This window comes from Cnephaeus nilssonii (assembly GCF_951640355.1).
Source record: "Cnephaeus nilssonii genome assembly, chromosome: 5".
NCBI lineage: Eukaryota > Metazoa > Chordata > Mammalia > Chiroptera > Vespertilionidae > Cnephaeus > Cnephaeus nilssonii.
Window position 1 is genome coordinate 4,069,022 of NC_137076.1, and position 14,583 is coordinate 4,083,604.

The window sequence follows — 14,583 nt, forward strand, 5'->3', positions numbered from 1 at the left end:
TGTTTTGTGGTTATTTGTTTATCTGCTTTAAAAAAATGCTCCTGCCATCCGATGCTATGAAAAATCGAGATCTGGGATTTGTGGCTTTTTCATTGGTCGTTATAAGGCAATAGTTAAGCAGTGGTCACAACACGCTGGAATGTTCTTAGATATTTCTAGTTTTCCAGTTTAAACTCTTTATTTTAACCATCCGTGTTAGGAGACAGGAAAAAGTATTTCCTCCTGAATTGGAGGCTAGTAACTGAAGCCGAGAAACTCCCATCTGCCCCAGCCCAGGCCCGGGCCGAGGGCGCGTCCTCGCGATGGAGAAGGAAGATTCATGCTCGACCAGCACTTCCTGCAGACGGCCCGTGGGCCTCAAGGCAAAAGTGCTTCCATCTTCTCTCCTAATCCTGCGCCAGGCCTCCAGCTGTAAGGCCTGCCGGTATATATGTTCCCGCTAACTTCTCTCTGATGGAAAAGTTTACTCTGATCTCTCTCATGTAAACTCTCGGCATGTGAGAGATGAAGGTATTGGGGGACAGGGCCCTGGGGGGGTGGTCCCAGGCCTCAAACACTATCCCAGACAACCATGACCTCAGGTCTGCACCTGCCTTCCTCCTCTGCAGAATAAAAACACGTTAGTTCTGCTCTCTCCTCATCTTTACGGCGCATCTGTGTGTTTCCTCTGTGGCAGTCAGGGTGCCAGCAGAGGAGGAAGCCACGGGAAGAAGAAGCCGTGCTGTTTTTTAAAAATCACACGTGTGTGCCCTGCCAGCGTGGCTCAGTGGTTGAGCACCGACCTATGAACCAGGAGGTCACAGTTCAATTTCTGGCCAGGGCACATGCCTGGGTTGCAGGCTCAATCCCCCATGTGGGGCGTGCAGGAGGCAGCCGATCCATGATTCTCTCTCATCATTGATGTGTGTGTCTCTCCCTCCCTCTCCCTTCCTCTCTAACATCAATAAAAGTATTTTAAAATCACACACAATAAAGCTCCTCGGGGGATTGTACAGGGCTCGCTGCCCTTGGGAGCTTGCGGTACTCAGGGGTGGGAGGTTCCTCCACCCTGATTCAGTGCCCCCCCCCCCGCCCTCCCAGATTCCATTTGACTGCTCTCTTCGCCCCTGCAGCCTCGCCATCATTCCTGTTTACTGTCCGGCTTCTCTCGGGGACCAAAATCTCGCAGCAATCGGGCCTGACTGCGGGTCACTGTAGGGTTTGTCGGCAGCGCGGTCATTAAGATTTGGCTCTAGCCGGTTTGGCTCATTGGATAGAGCGTCAGCCTGAGGACTGAAGGGCCCCGGGTTCGATTCGGTCAAGGGCACATGCCTCGGTTGCAGGCTCGATTCCCAGCCCTAGTGGGGCGTGTGCAGGGGGCAACTTATCTGGGTGTCACACGGATGTTTCTCTGTCTCTCCCCCTGCCTTCCACTCTCCCTAAAAATCAATGGGAAAATATCCTCGGGTGAGGATTAACACAAAAAACAAAGATTTCGTGAGCAGCTCCTTTGTCTATCTTCCTAACTTAACACTGACGTGGCCCTTTCCCTGGGAAGAAATCTTTTCTGTATGTTTAAAACCAGGAGCCAAGGAATAGCACTGCTTCTTCAGACATTTTACGTGGAAAATAGCCCTGATGAGTTCATAACAGATGGCTACACTGCTGCTAATTGTAACCATTAGCTATACTTACACATTGTACCTTTTTTGTTTATAGAGCTGGTAATTTAAACAGAATAACGACTATGCTCCAAAAAGGCAGTACCTAGAGGTGAATGGAATCAACAGAGCTAGAAAATAAAAGCAACTTAAAATTTTGAAATATTTGATGGTTTCACGCTACAGGTAAGGAAAATTTAGGAAACAGAAAAAGGAATAGAGGATTACTTAAGGCGATTGATTAAGAATTGCTTAAGGAGATTAGTTAAAATGCAGCTTCCCTAAGTACCCCCTCAAGATTCTAATTTGATGGGCCTGGGGCAGAGTTTGGGGATCTGCATTTTATTTTTATTTTATTTATTTTTTAAAATATATTTTTATTGATTTCAGAGAGGAAGGGAGAGAGAGAGATAGAAACATCAATGATGAAAGAGAATCATTGACCGGCCGCCTCCTGCACGCCCCCCACTGGGGATCAAGCTCACAACCCAGGCAAGTGCCCTGACGGGGAACCAAACCGTGACCTCCTGGTTCATAGGTTGACGCTCAACCCCTGAGCCGCGCCGGCCGATCTGGGGATCTGCGTTGTAGCAAATATTCCCAATGCTTCTGCTCAGCGTTAGTTTAAGAACCACTTTGAATGAATGGGCAGAACTCGGGCCCTAGGCTCCGGGTTCAATATAGTTTCTGCTATTCCACAAGGCCTTTGACTTCCAAGGGATTTTTAAATCCCATTTTTAAACAAGGTGCTGCTTTTGGAATTACAGTTTCAAAGTGTCCACTGAGTGTTGGCCATGATTCACAGGGGTTAGTCGCTGGAAATGCTACCTTCCCCTCGGGAGTGCGGGCTCAGAGCGATGCTGAGATCCGATGCGTGGTCTCTGGTCAGAGACACAGCCAGGGACTCGGAGCACCGCCCTGGGTTGGGCAGAACCACTGACCAGTGGTGAGAGTTACCAGGACACCCCGCCCTGAACAGGAAGCACCACGGGAACCACGCAGACACTTCATTCCCTTCATGTCACCTTTCCTCCTTCTTTCCCTCTGATTCTCACTGGCCTCCCCAGTGCCTGCCTCCCCGGCATCCCCTCCCTGCCCGTCCCTCCCTTCATCACGGAGCCCGCAGGACCATGGGGTCCTGGTGGCGGCAAATAATCTTCCGGACAACGCCTGGGATCGCTGACCACAGAGTCTGAGCTTCAAACCGGAGACAACATCTGAGCCTCGGCTGTTTCAGCTACAGGCCCAGAAAAGTGGGACAGCCCACTGACCACATCCTTGCAAAAGCAGACACAGCAAGGCCACGGGGACACCAGGACCCGCTGCTGGGATCAACCAATCACGAGAGAGCAGGGCCCTGACTGCATCCTGGTCAATGGCCCTCCCTGGCACCCGTGCCCAGAAGCCGCGGAGCCAGCCTTGGCACAGCTGCTTGCCCATGACCCCCCTCCAGGCCACGTCCTCGTAGCATAAACCCTCACCTTCTTGGCAAACACAGCTCCTGTGTGTTTGACGAGGCTTGGACACGGCAGATGGGGGCCCTTTAGTTGGTAACACCATCCCTAATGCGCTCCGGGTTTTTTTTAAAGTTCTGCATCTCTCTGAAGCTGGCAATTATTCTCAAAAGGGAAAATCATTGGAATGGTTTACTTGACATGGAAACCTAGAGAATAAAACACGATGAAATGGGTGCGGAGTTGTAGGCCCCACGTGGGAACCACGGGCCAGTGAGGAAGAAAGGAAACCCCACCTTCACCAGCTCCGGCCCCTCCGAGGCCGTACTCTGCTGGTCGCCTCCATCAGGTAGAAAAGCAACTGGATCTAAAACTGCCAGATGCAAGCAACATGGTAGACGGCTTCTTTTTTAGTTTTTCAGAAAGTGAGAGAGAAAACAGAGCTGTTTAATTTAGGATAATGATCAGCTTTTTGCCATGTAAATACCAACACGCTTTTTCTTCTCTCACTTGGTTCCCTGGCACAGATGCAAAGGCCCGCACCCCACAAACAAAGTCCCTTCTCCCGGGGAGGCGAGCGGGGTGCAGAGCAGGAAGGATGGGGCTGGAGGCGTCCCTCCCACTCACGGCCCCGCCCCGCCTCGCCTGTCGGGAAGACCTGGAATCCTAAGCGCTCCAGGAAATTGGGGGATTCAAAGTCCTTTTGGAAACCATACAGTCACATTTCTAATCCCACTTACATTTTAATTTTCTAATTAGAAATCACATTTCCGTTTTTTTAAGTTTCTAATAGAATGATAAGGATTTACCAAATTAAAAAAAGAAAAAGGCAGCATTCAATTAAGGGCATCCGGGCCCTGCCCTTGGGTCCCGGGTCCTGTGCTGTGAAGGCACAGCTAAGGGTGGGGCCCCCTCCCAGGGGCACCCCGAGATCCTGTCCGCCTCTGCGCGGGACTCCTCCCCGGGAGAGCCTCAGGGCTCACCGCACCTTCACCTGCAATCGGGGCCTCTAAGAACTATCCCCAAGGCTTTTATTACTTATTTTTATTTTTTTAATATATCTTTACTGATCTCAGAGAGGAAGGGACAGGGAGAGAGAGATGGAAACATCAATGATGAGAGAGAATCATGGATCGGCTGCCTCCTGCACGCCCCCTACTGGGGCTCGAGCCCAAAACCCAGGCATGTGCCCTGGCTTGGAATTGAACTATGACCTCCTGGTTCATAGGTCGACGCTGAACCACTGAGCCACGCCCACTGGGCACCACCGTGGCTTGTAACTGCCATGCTGTGCTCCTCACATCGCTGTATTCTGTTTTCCGCATTTTCAAAGGGGATACAATAGGCCTGCACAGACAGGTGTGCGTCCACGGAGGTCCCTGCCGGGCTAACTGAGGACGGGAGCCGCACCGAACGTGCCCTCAGGTCCGCACACACGGCTGACCAGCTCCTGCACCACTGCTGGCCGGGGGCAGGCCCGGGGCTGACAGAGCCCGGCCCCCACGGGCTTCACGTTGTGCACACGTGACTGTGGCGCGTCCCACGGAAGACAATCATTTATTACGTGTCGATCCAACCCTCCGGAAACACTAAGTGGGTCAGTAGATGCAGACACAGACCTTTCCACGCACGTTCTGCTCAGCCGCACGCTCCCGCCTGCCCTCTCCGCCCGCACGCTCTGTCTCCTTGGCCCTGAGGCTGGGGCTTTTCCCTGGAAACAGAGAAACCAGGCTGGGATGTGATGCCCTGGGCGGCAGGCCCAGAGGGACTTTCTCCGACCTCCCCACTGCCACCCCCAGACCAGGACGGGGGCCCGCGGTCACTCATGACGCAGCACGTCCCCATTCAAACAGCGAGTGATGGTGGGTGACGCTGCACTGATTCACTGGGAGGCCATGCTGTGTGTAACGGTGTGAAGGTCAGGATACGCCATGTATCACTCCAGCTCACCCTTATATGACCTTGTGTGTGGATTTAGCCCCACTTGTTGACGGTCTAAAAACACCAACTCATGCCCAGCCGGCGTGGCTCAGGGGTTGAGCGTCGACCTATGAACCAGGAGGTCACGGTTCGATTCCTGGTCAGGGCAGATGGCGGGTTGTGGGCTCCATCCCCAGTGTGGGGTGTGCAGGAGGCAGCCGATCCATGATTTTCTCTCATCATTGATGTTCCTATCTCTTTCTCCCTCTCCCTCCGCGCACCCCACTCCCCCGACATCAATAAAATATTTTTTTAAAAAAATACGCATGGGGAAAGCATCACCATAGAATGAAATGAGCCTGAGTTCTGGAATTCAATTTCTGCCTCCCATCTTTGTTTCTTTTCTCTCTCCTCACCACCCCACCCCAGCCCACCGCCAAGGTCACCTTCATGTGTTAGGCATTGGAAGGTCACCATCACTTACCTGTGCTAGGCCTGGACTCCTACGTGTGCACAGTTCTAATCATACATGTGGGGCTCTCGTACGGATTACGTTAACCCAGCCCGTCCAGAGCGCCCCCAGGGACAAGCGCTGATTCTGTTTCCTGCTCGCTGTCACCGCTGTTGCTGTGACTGTAGAAGTTCTGTGGTTACTGTTCGTCAAGCTGGTTGAGCTCTTAGGTGAAGGCGACAGGAAACAGACATGGTGGACACCTGTATACAATGACCACGACCGAGGCAAGGAGCGCGGACACAGACCCATGGCTCCGGCAGTCACATGAGTAAAATGGACACGGTTCCCCTGGCTTCCTTCAATCCCATCCTCTAGGGAAAAGTAATCTTTTTCTAAATTGAGTTACAGTCGAGATTTTTCACAAGAGCCAGAAAACTGCCAGCCCCAGAGCCGTCAGGCTGGAATGAAAAATACGTCAGCTCCCACCCCAGACCGTTAGTCCAGTTTACACGTACTTCTCGCTGTAAATGCAAAGCTATTAGACGTTCTAGACCTCGAGATGGTGTCTGCTCACCTTACTCCTCGCCCAGAGCAACCAGAGAATTAAGTTCTAAACGTGTAATTTCTACACGAACCCCAGGCACAGACGAGGCGTCTTCCAGACATTGGTTCCCAGGGACACGCACACACGGGGCTCAGGCAGAGCCCCCCGGGCGGGAGCAGCGTCCTGCGAGGGAGGGAGAGAATGACCTTGGGTCCCGGCCGCTGAATGAGACTGTGGGGGAAACGGCTTTGCGTTAACCCTCCGGGCCTTCAGGTCCACTTCCTGCGGGTGTCTGAGACGGGGGTCAAGCGTGCGGCTTTAGGACAATGACCGAGAGTCCTGCTCTGCTCCCGGAACGCCACAGGCCGAGGACGCGAAGGTGTCATTAACGCCGAGTGAACGGGCCCCCTTTTCTTCCTCCCCTGACTGCGGGGCACCGCGTGTCCCGTGTCCCGTGTCCCGTGTCCCGGGAGAGACGCTGCCGTCTCTGTCTCCCCTCTCCCGGCCTCGGCCCATGTTCTCGCTCACACGGCTCTGGCCTTCGGTGGAGAATCAGCCTCAAAGCCTCCATCTGTCGTGCCAAGCTCAGGCGCCTGGGTCTCCGCAGTCCCGCCTCCCACACCGCTCACACCACGGGCTCCGGGACAGACTCGGGGCAAAGCAAGAGCAATTCCAACAACTCCAGCTCCTGGGATAGTGGCTATTTCCCCACTTCTTGAAATCGAAGGATCAGATCTACTAAAAACATCATCTGAGGAGCCAGGCCAAGGACGCCGGGTCTTCCTGAAGCCCATTGTCACGCGTTTTGGGAGAAAATCATCCATTTCACTCATTTCACAGTGCATTTCCCTGTACCACGTGGCGTAGGCCAAGCTCCAACAGGATGCTTTAACGTTTCAAGCTGGACCAGAGACACCTCGCGATGCCCGGGCCCCCAACTATTGTAAGGACTGTTGTGAGTCCCAGAGCCTGGTCCTCCCTGCGCCCTCCCATCAGGACGGAGCAAAGCCGTCTCCTCTGGTTTATGCTGAGCCTGCGGGTGCGGCAATGCTGCACTCCCGCCACCACCCCAGGCCGCGTCATCCACACGGCACAGCAGCACATGGACCCCAACTGGCTGCTAGCAGGAAAAACGAGACTTTTGAGGACCAAGCATTTGAAAATAATACGTAGAGCTGTTTGTGTGTGTGTGTGTGTGTGTGTGTGTGTCTAAAGAATAAAAACATTTAATGACAGGATAGAGCAAGGTGACCTCCTGCATCAGGGACAGGGTAACACGTCGCCTAGCGTACTAAGGAAACTTCCTTTCTCCTCGGTGTTTCACAAGAGGCTGTGTGAGGCCCTGGGCCCCACAGCAAAGGACCAGGGACCCAGGGAGGAGGCAGCGCCAGGGCTGCGTGCAGCCAAACTCCTGCTGCTTCCAAATCTTGCTGCTTTCCTACGCCAAACAGCCTCTACTTGTCAATACACCATCGTCCGCTTTTCCCAGAGTTTATCTCATTGACTGTGTGGTAAACCAACGAAAACACTGACTTTACTGTACATATGTAACGTGACTAACATAAAAGCAGGATTAATTTGAAAATCAAATAGTTCATATAATAATAAATGTTGACTCTTATAGACCCACATGAAGACAATCTGTGTCCTGGAAACCTGTTTAAAATGCCAATTCTCAGGCCCTACACCACCACCCCTGCTGAATCTGACACTCGGGGTGTGCCCGGCGACCTGTGATGTAACATCCCCCCACCACCACCCTGAGAGGCACTAGTCTGTGAACCGCCGCCCTAGTCTAGCCTAGTAAGCTCCGGCGTGTTTTATAAGATAAGACAGGATTTTCATGAGGAAGTCAGCCCTGCACACGTCCCGCAGGCCACTGTTAGCGAAGAGACGGTTAGGCAGGCAAATCCACCTTCTGAGGCTCAATGCCCCTGCCATCTCCCTGCCTCCCAGCAGTCATTGTGCCCAGACTTTGGCTTTGATCTACTTTCACTCTAACACCTCTCCAGACAAGTGGGGTACATTATCTGGAACTGAGTTAGCAGTTTCCCGCCTGACTGTGCCTTGTAAGCCTTCGCCCCATTACTTTTCAGCAGCTTAACCGGGTCACTAATTACTGTGTCTGTCCGTCCACTCTGACTGTTTTTCAAGGAAAGTAGTACTCACACATACCAGCTATGTTAGGTCAGAAACAGTGATACGGTTTTCATAAACATTTGCATTTTTAAAAACTTGTGAGAATAGCATATTGCTTTAATTGGATGTTGAAAGAGAGAAGAGGGCTCTGTAAATTGAAATGAGTTTCCCAAATGCTTCTGTGATCATCCTCCACATAGAAGCATTTAGGTCAGTGGTTCTCAACCTTTCTAACGCCGTGACCCTTTAATAGTTCCTCATGTTGTGGTGACCCCCAACCATAAAATTATTTTTGTTGCTACTTCATAACTGTAATTTTGCTACTGTTATGAGTCATAATGTAAATATCTGTGTTTTCCAATGGTCTTAGGCGACCCTGCTAGTGGTTCTCAACCCTTAGCATTAGAAAGGTTGAGAACCACTGATTTAGATGAAGGACAAACACCTATCAGAAGATATAATTTGCACCTAAATGAAGATATAATGTGTCCCTATATAAAGATATAATGTGTCCTTATATAAAGATATAATGTGTTCCTATATGAAGATACTAGAGGCCTGGTGCACAAAATTCATGCAAGGGGGGAGAGGGGGTCACCTCAGCCCAGCCTGCACTATCTCCAATCGAGGACTCCTCAGGGGATGTCCAACTGCCAGTTTAGGCCCAATCTCAAACCAGCAGTCGGACATCCCTCTTGCAACCCGGGACCACTGGCTCCTAAGTGCTCACCTGCCTGCCTGCCTGACCACCCCTAACCACCCTCCCCTGCCAGCCTGAACACCCCTAACTGCTCTCCCCTGCCAGCCTGATCGCCCCTAACCGCCTCTGCCTCAGCCCCTGCCACTGTGGCTTTGTCCGGAAGGAGTGGACAACCGGAAGATGCTCGGTTGACCCAGTCTAATTAGCATATTACCCTTTCATTAGTATAGATAATGGGTCCCTATATGAAGATATATTGTGTCCCTACAGGAAGATATAATGTGTCCCTACATGAAGATATAATGTGTCCCTACACGAAGATATAATGTGTCCCTACAGGAAGATATAATGTGTCCCTACATGAAGATATATTGTGTCCCTACAGGAAGCCCACGTTGGTAAATCTCCACATCGGCGCAATTCACCTCACTTCAGTGACTGAACGTAAGTAAGCACTGATGATTTCAGTTTAAAAAGTGAACACAGCCCTTTTGGTTGATCTTCTTATGGTTTCCATAGCGACTTAATTTACAGACAGCTCTTCCTTTCGGGTCTAAGCTGGATCTCAGATAACACTCTGTGTATCAGGGCTTCTCCCAGGCAGACAGGGGACTTCTCCCACTCCCTGAGGCGCCAGTACTGATGTAAATAGTAATAGGTCCCGGATGGTGGGTACAAAAACCCAGGTCCCTAAGGGGGGGAGGGGGCGGGAGGAGGGGAGTCCCAGAAAGGTTTTGTCTCTGATTGACCACAGACCTGGGTCACACACTCTTCTGGGAGCCATGCCAGCCACAGCAGGTCCCACATGTCTCCGTGGCGGCTGGGTCCCCGCCACCAGGGGGCGTGGGGACTTGGCATCCATCACCTGCGCAAAGGGCGGAGGGGCCGGTCCTGTTTTCACGGAGAGGAGTGAGCCCTGGGCAGCCAGCCCACCACGGGGACCCACTCCCACTCCCTAAGACTCACACGGCTGCGTTCGTGGATCAAACGGAGGTTACAATCACTCCCTGGGGCTCCTGATCACAGGACAGGGAGAGTGTGACCCACACCTGGGCCCACAGGCCGCTCAGCCGCCGGCCTGCCTTTCCCCGGAGCGGGAACTCCCGCCAAGTCCCCGCGGCCAGGTCCTGGTCTCCGGCAGAGGCGGGAGGATGTGGGCGCCCCACCTCCCCAGCGTCACCCCGGGGGGCGCCCACTTCCCTGAGGCACCCGGCGGCGGCGCCACCCCGTGCGGCGTGGGCAAAGGACTTGGGGGTCCCCCGCACAGGCCGGGGTGCAGCTCCCGCAGCGCTCAGCAGTCAGAGGCCCCTCCTCCCTGTCCCCTCCCTCCCTCGCTCCCTCCCCGAGGCGGGGCGGGGCGGGCCCAGGTCCCGGGCGCCAGGAGCGAGCGCACCACCCGACCACCCAGAGCCGCTGCGCTGCCGCCCGCGCGCTGGGCCCCGGGGCCCCGCCTCCGCTCCCGCCCAGCCAGGTGACCCGGACACTGAGATGCCGCCTCCTGGGTGAGGCAGGTGAGTAGTGTCGCCCCAAGTTCTGCGGGCGCGGCTGCTGGCTCCTGCGCCTTTGCTAACCTGCTAACGCAGCCGCTGGGCAGGAAACTGACATTTAAATATTCTTTGAGGAACGTGACAAGTTCGCCTCTGCGTTCCGCCCCGCGTTACCCATCAGCTTAGTTAGCATCCGCTCCCCTGGTTGGTACCCAGCGGCCCCTGGGCGCCATCTCCGTGCGACACGCTCGCCCTCTAGCGCCCGTGGCAGCATTAGCCAGATGTCACCTAACCGGGACCGGCCACCGCGGCGCCTGCTGTCCCTGCCGCTGGGAGAGCACGGCCGCGGGTGGGAGGGGGTGCTGCCTTTTCTGGCTGCGGGTCTGCGTGTCCGTGTTTCTGCCGAAACGTTCCCAGCCGGCCTCAGCCCTTTCAGCCTTAAGTGCAGGTGAGTGCGTCTGTGTATGACACAGTAGCCAGGGGCCCGCTCCTAAATGCAGGGCTTTTCAATAAGAGATGGCAACTTTGTGTCCCATTCATCTCAGAAGGTCAGGCTGCACTGGTGCCCAGCCTTATTCTTGGTGAAGAAATAGAGCGCTTTGCTTGGAATAGGTGGCACAAAGGATCAGTGTATCATTCCGGGTCATTTTAAAGCTTCTCTCGTTCATCGAGTTTTAGTATTAAGGAGGTGATTCCTTACAATTGTTAAAGGGTCCCCCAGCAACCTGTCCCTATTCCGCAGTAGACTTGTACACAGAACAGATGCCGCTGGTTGGACTAAAATTTTAACCATAACTACCTTTCTACACAGCAGTGATTCTCAACAAATCTTCCTGTTCGGTGCAATTCATTTTACAAACACTGTTTAAAGTTATATAATTAATACAATTCAGTGCAACTGGAAAGAAATAACCAGCCCAAGTATTGAATTCGATGACTTCAATTCAAAGAAAATGCATCTTCTTTTCTCTTTATCCATCCACTTTGCCTACATCATCTTCCCACGAGGTCTTCTAATGGCTAGAAACTCCTGGCGCCTCAGACTCATTCACAGCTGACATTTTATCCACATCTTTACAAACACCAGAGTTGTACGTAAGCTTGGAGTTTTGAGGCAATCACTCCTAAGGCATGTAAACCGCGAATCTTCATCATAGACTAAAACCAGACTATGCGGAACTGAGCTCAAAGGCCCTGTTTCTTTGACCTCAGCAAGTAGATTTCCAGCGACAGAGCCGTGCTGCTCCCCCCGAGGGCAGGTGGCCGGGGTGGGACACGCAGCATCTGACATTCAGCTGAAGGGCATTCTCCCCTTCCCTTCGATCACAGTTCCCTGTTAATATTACACTTGACACGCAGCTTTCAAACACCAGTTTGAAAGGGACTCTTGGAAAAAAGTCGTGAACGCAGGACGAGGCTGGCCCTCGCAGCAGCCCTGCCCGGAGGGCTCACGGCCCCCTTCAGCTGCCGCGTACCTGCCGGCTCCGGGGTACTTCTGTTGCTCTTCTTCTCCATCTGACAGGCGGAACAGCGGGCTTCTTTCTTTGTACGAGCAAATATCAAACCAAACTGGTCACATGAGCCTTGGTCTTTAAAATGAAGGATTCTCAGGTTACTAAAATCTTTTAGATAAAACAAAACGTTTACCTCTTTCTGGAGAGATTTGTTACAGTGCAGCTTGGTTGAGTTATCGTACATCTTCTCTTTTTAAAAATTCTTATTTATTGATTTGAGAGAGAGAAACATGGATTTGCTGCTCAGCTTATTGGTGCATTCATTCATTGGTTGGTTTTTGTGTGTGCCCTGACCTGGATCAAACCCACAACCTTGGTGTATTGGGACAATGTTCTAACCAACTGAGCTACCCAGTCAGGGCAGTATATCTTCTCTTTAATACTTTTTTAAAAGAGAAGTATTGTCTCTGGAGAGCAATTTTTGGTGCAAGTGAAAGGTTTGCTGAAAACCATACAGAAGAAATGACCAGGCATCTGAGGTTCTTTTTGTGCATTCTGCTGAAGAAGTTATGACGAGCCAGGAGCTAAATATTCAGTGGTTGACTTGTCATTTCAGAAGTTTGAAGCAGGAAAGAAATGACTACTTTTTCTTTTAATCAGGAAACCTTAGTATATGAATCCCTTGAAACCTGGTTGAGTCTCGATGTGTCTTTGGTGGTTAGTGCCAACTCTCAGACCTAAGCATGTATTTGTTGGGGCATAAAATATGTCCAAGAAAACTATATTTTAATACTTCGTGGTTTGTATGTACTATAAACACAGGGAAATAGAATTAGTGATAGAAACACTATTCTCAACTAAATGAACGCCTTGGGTTCTGATGGCTTAGCAGCTGGGACAATGGGGAGGAGAGGGTGGGAGTTAGCGAGATGGCTCTTCCTGTGTTTTGTTGCTGAGGGTTCCTGTTCACACTGGAATGCACGAGTCCCAATGCCTGTCCAGGTCGGAGGACACTGCCAGGCCAGTGACTGCCGCCTGGCATTGCAGAGACAGTGAGTCTGCATGGAGCTCAAAGCTGTCTTGTGGCTCCAGTTTCTCTTGCAATACCCACGAGCTGGTTTAACAGAAACCGAATGGCTGGTTTGCTTGTGTGTGTGTGTGTTTAGTAAAAACTGTACCGTTAGCCTGGGATGTGTGACAGTGAGTAACGGGTCCCTTCTGGTTGTGCTAAACATGTTCCATCCATTTCATGGAAGTTGTATAACTAGGAGGAGAGGCAGGCTCTCCGACAACATGTGAATGAATTCTATCACAAAGTCTCCAATGACTGAGCTGCAGCTCTTCATTACCCCGTGCCAAACACGAGCTTAGAAGTCAAGTACTGGACTGTACAGGTGCCTTTTAGCATCTGGGTTGGGGGGGTCCCCATTTTACATCCATTTGTGTGTTTTTTTATTCATTTCAAAGAGGAAGGGAGAGGGAGAGAGGGATAGAAACATCAATGATGAGAGAGAATCATTGATCAACTGCCTCCTGCACGCCTCACACTGGGGATCAAGCCTGCTACCCGGGCATGTGCCCTGACTGGGAATCAGACCTGGTTCATAGGTCGATGCTCAACCACTGAGCCACGCCAGCCAGGCTACATCCATTTCATTTTTAATCTTTTCCTTTGATCTCAGTGTTAATAACATGAGGTTTGATGGACTGGGCGGTCCTAGCACAGTCTTGGACGGATAACTGCCGCCCGGGCCATGGTCCCTCACAGGGACACGCGGGATCTCAGGGGCCCTTCCCTGTCCTCGCCGAGGGAATTGTCCCGGAGGACAGGACACACAGACAAGAAGACCTTTAGAGACTAACACACAATGAGCTGGTGACAAGTGCTGTGGTCTGGATTTTCACTGGCAGACACGGAAGACACGGAAGTAGCGGTGAACACTCATGGCGCGCCTGGTGGCCTGGGACCGGGCACTGTTCTCAGCACCGTACTGTTCCTTGTTGGCTCCTGTCACCTTCACAAAGACGACCTGATGCGGATTCTGTATTGCTTCCCTTTCACACAGAGAAATGTGAGCCCCGAGAGGTGACCGCCTGGCTCAGACACACCCCCTGCAGGCGGGAAGCCGGCGCAGTCTGAGGCTGGCTGCAGCACCCTTGGCCTTCACCACTCACAGCCCTGCGTCACTCGGCGGCAGGGCCTGTGTGAGGACTGCACGTCGGGCGAGGTCTCCACGTGTGAGCATCGCAGAGGCACCCACAGACCCGGGTGGCGCCCCTGGGCCCCTGGGCAGCCTCCACTCTCGGGCTGCGCACTGCACAGCGGGTGCTGTACAGCGTGCAGTAGGCGACGTAACACAGCGGTGAGCATCTGTGTATCTAAACACGTCTACACATAGGAGAAGTACAGCAAAAGTCCTGGATAAAAGGTGAAAATGGGCCCTGCCCAGGGCGTGTAGTAGGAGTGCAGCCTGTGGGCCTGGAGGCGGCTCTGGGTGAGGGCTGAGGGCGAGGGGTGTGAGACCCTCAGACACCACTGTGCCCGGCTGTAGACTTTATAAACACTGTACTCTTAGGCTGCATGAAACTTATTTTTAAAATATTTTTTTTCTTCAATAGTACATTAATGGCCCTGGCCGATATGGCTCAGTGGATAGATCGTCAGCCTGCGGACTAAAGGGTCCCGGGTTCAAATCCTGTCAAGGGCACATACCTCGGTTGCAGGCTCGATCCCCAGCCCTGGTCAGGGCGCATGCGGGAGGCAACCAATTGCTGTGTTTCTCTCACATTG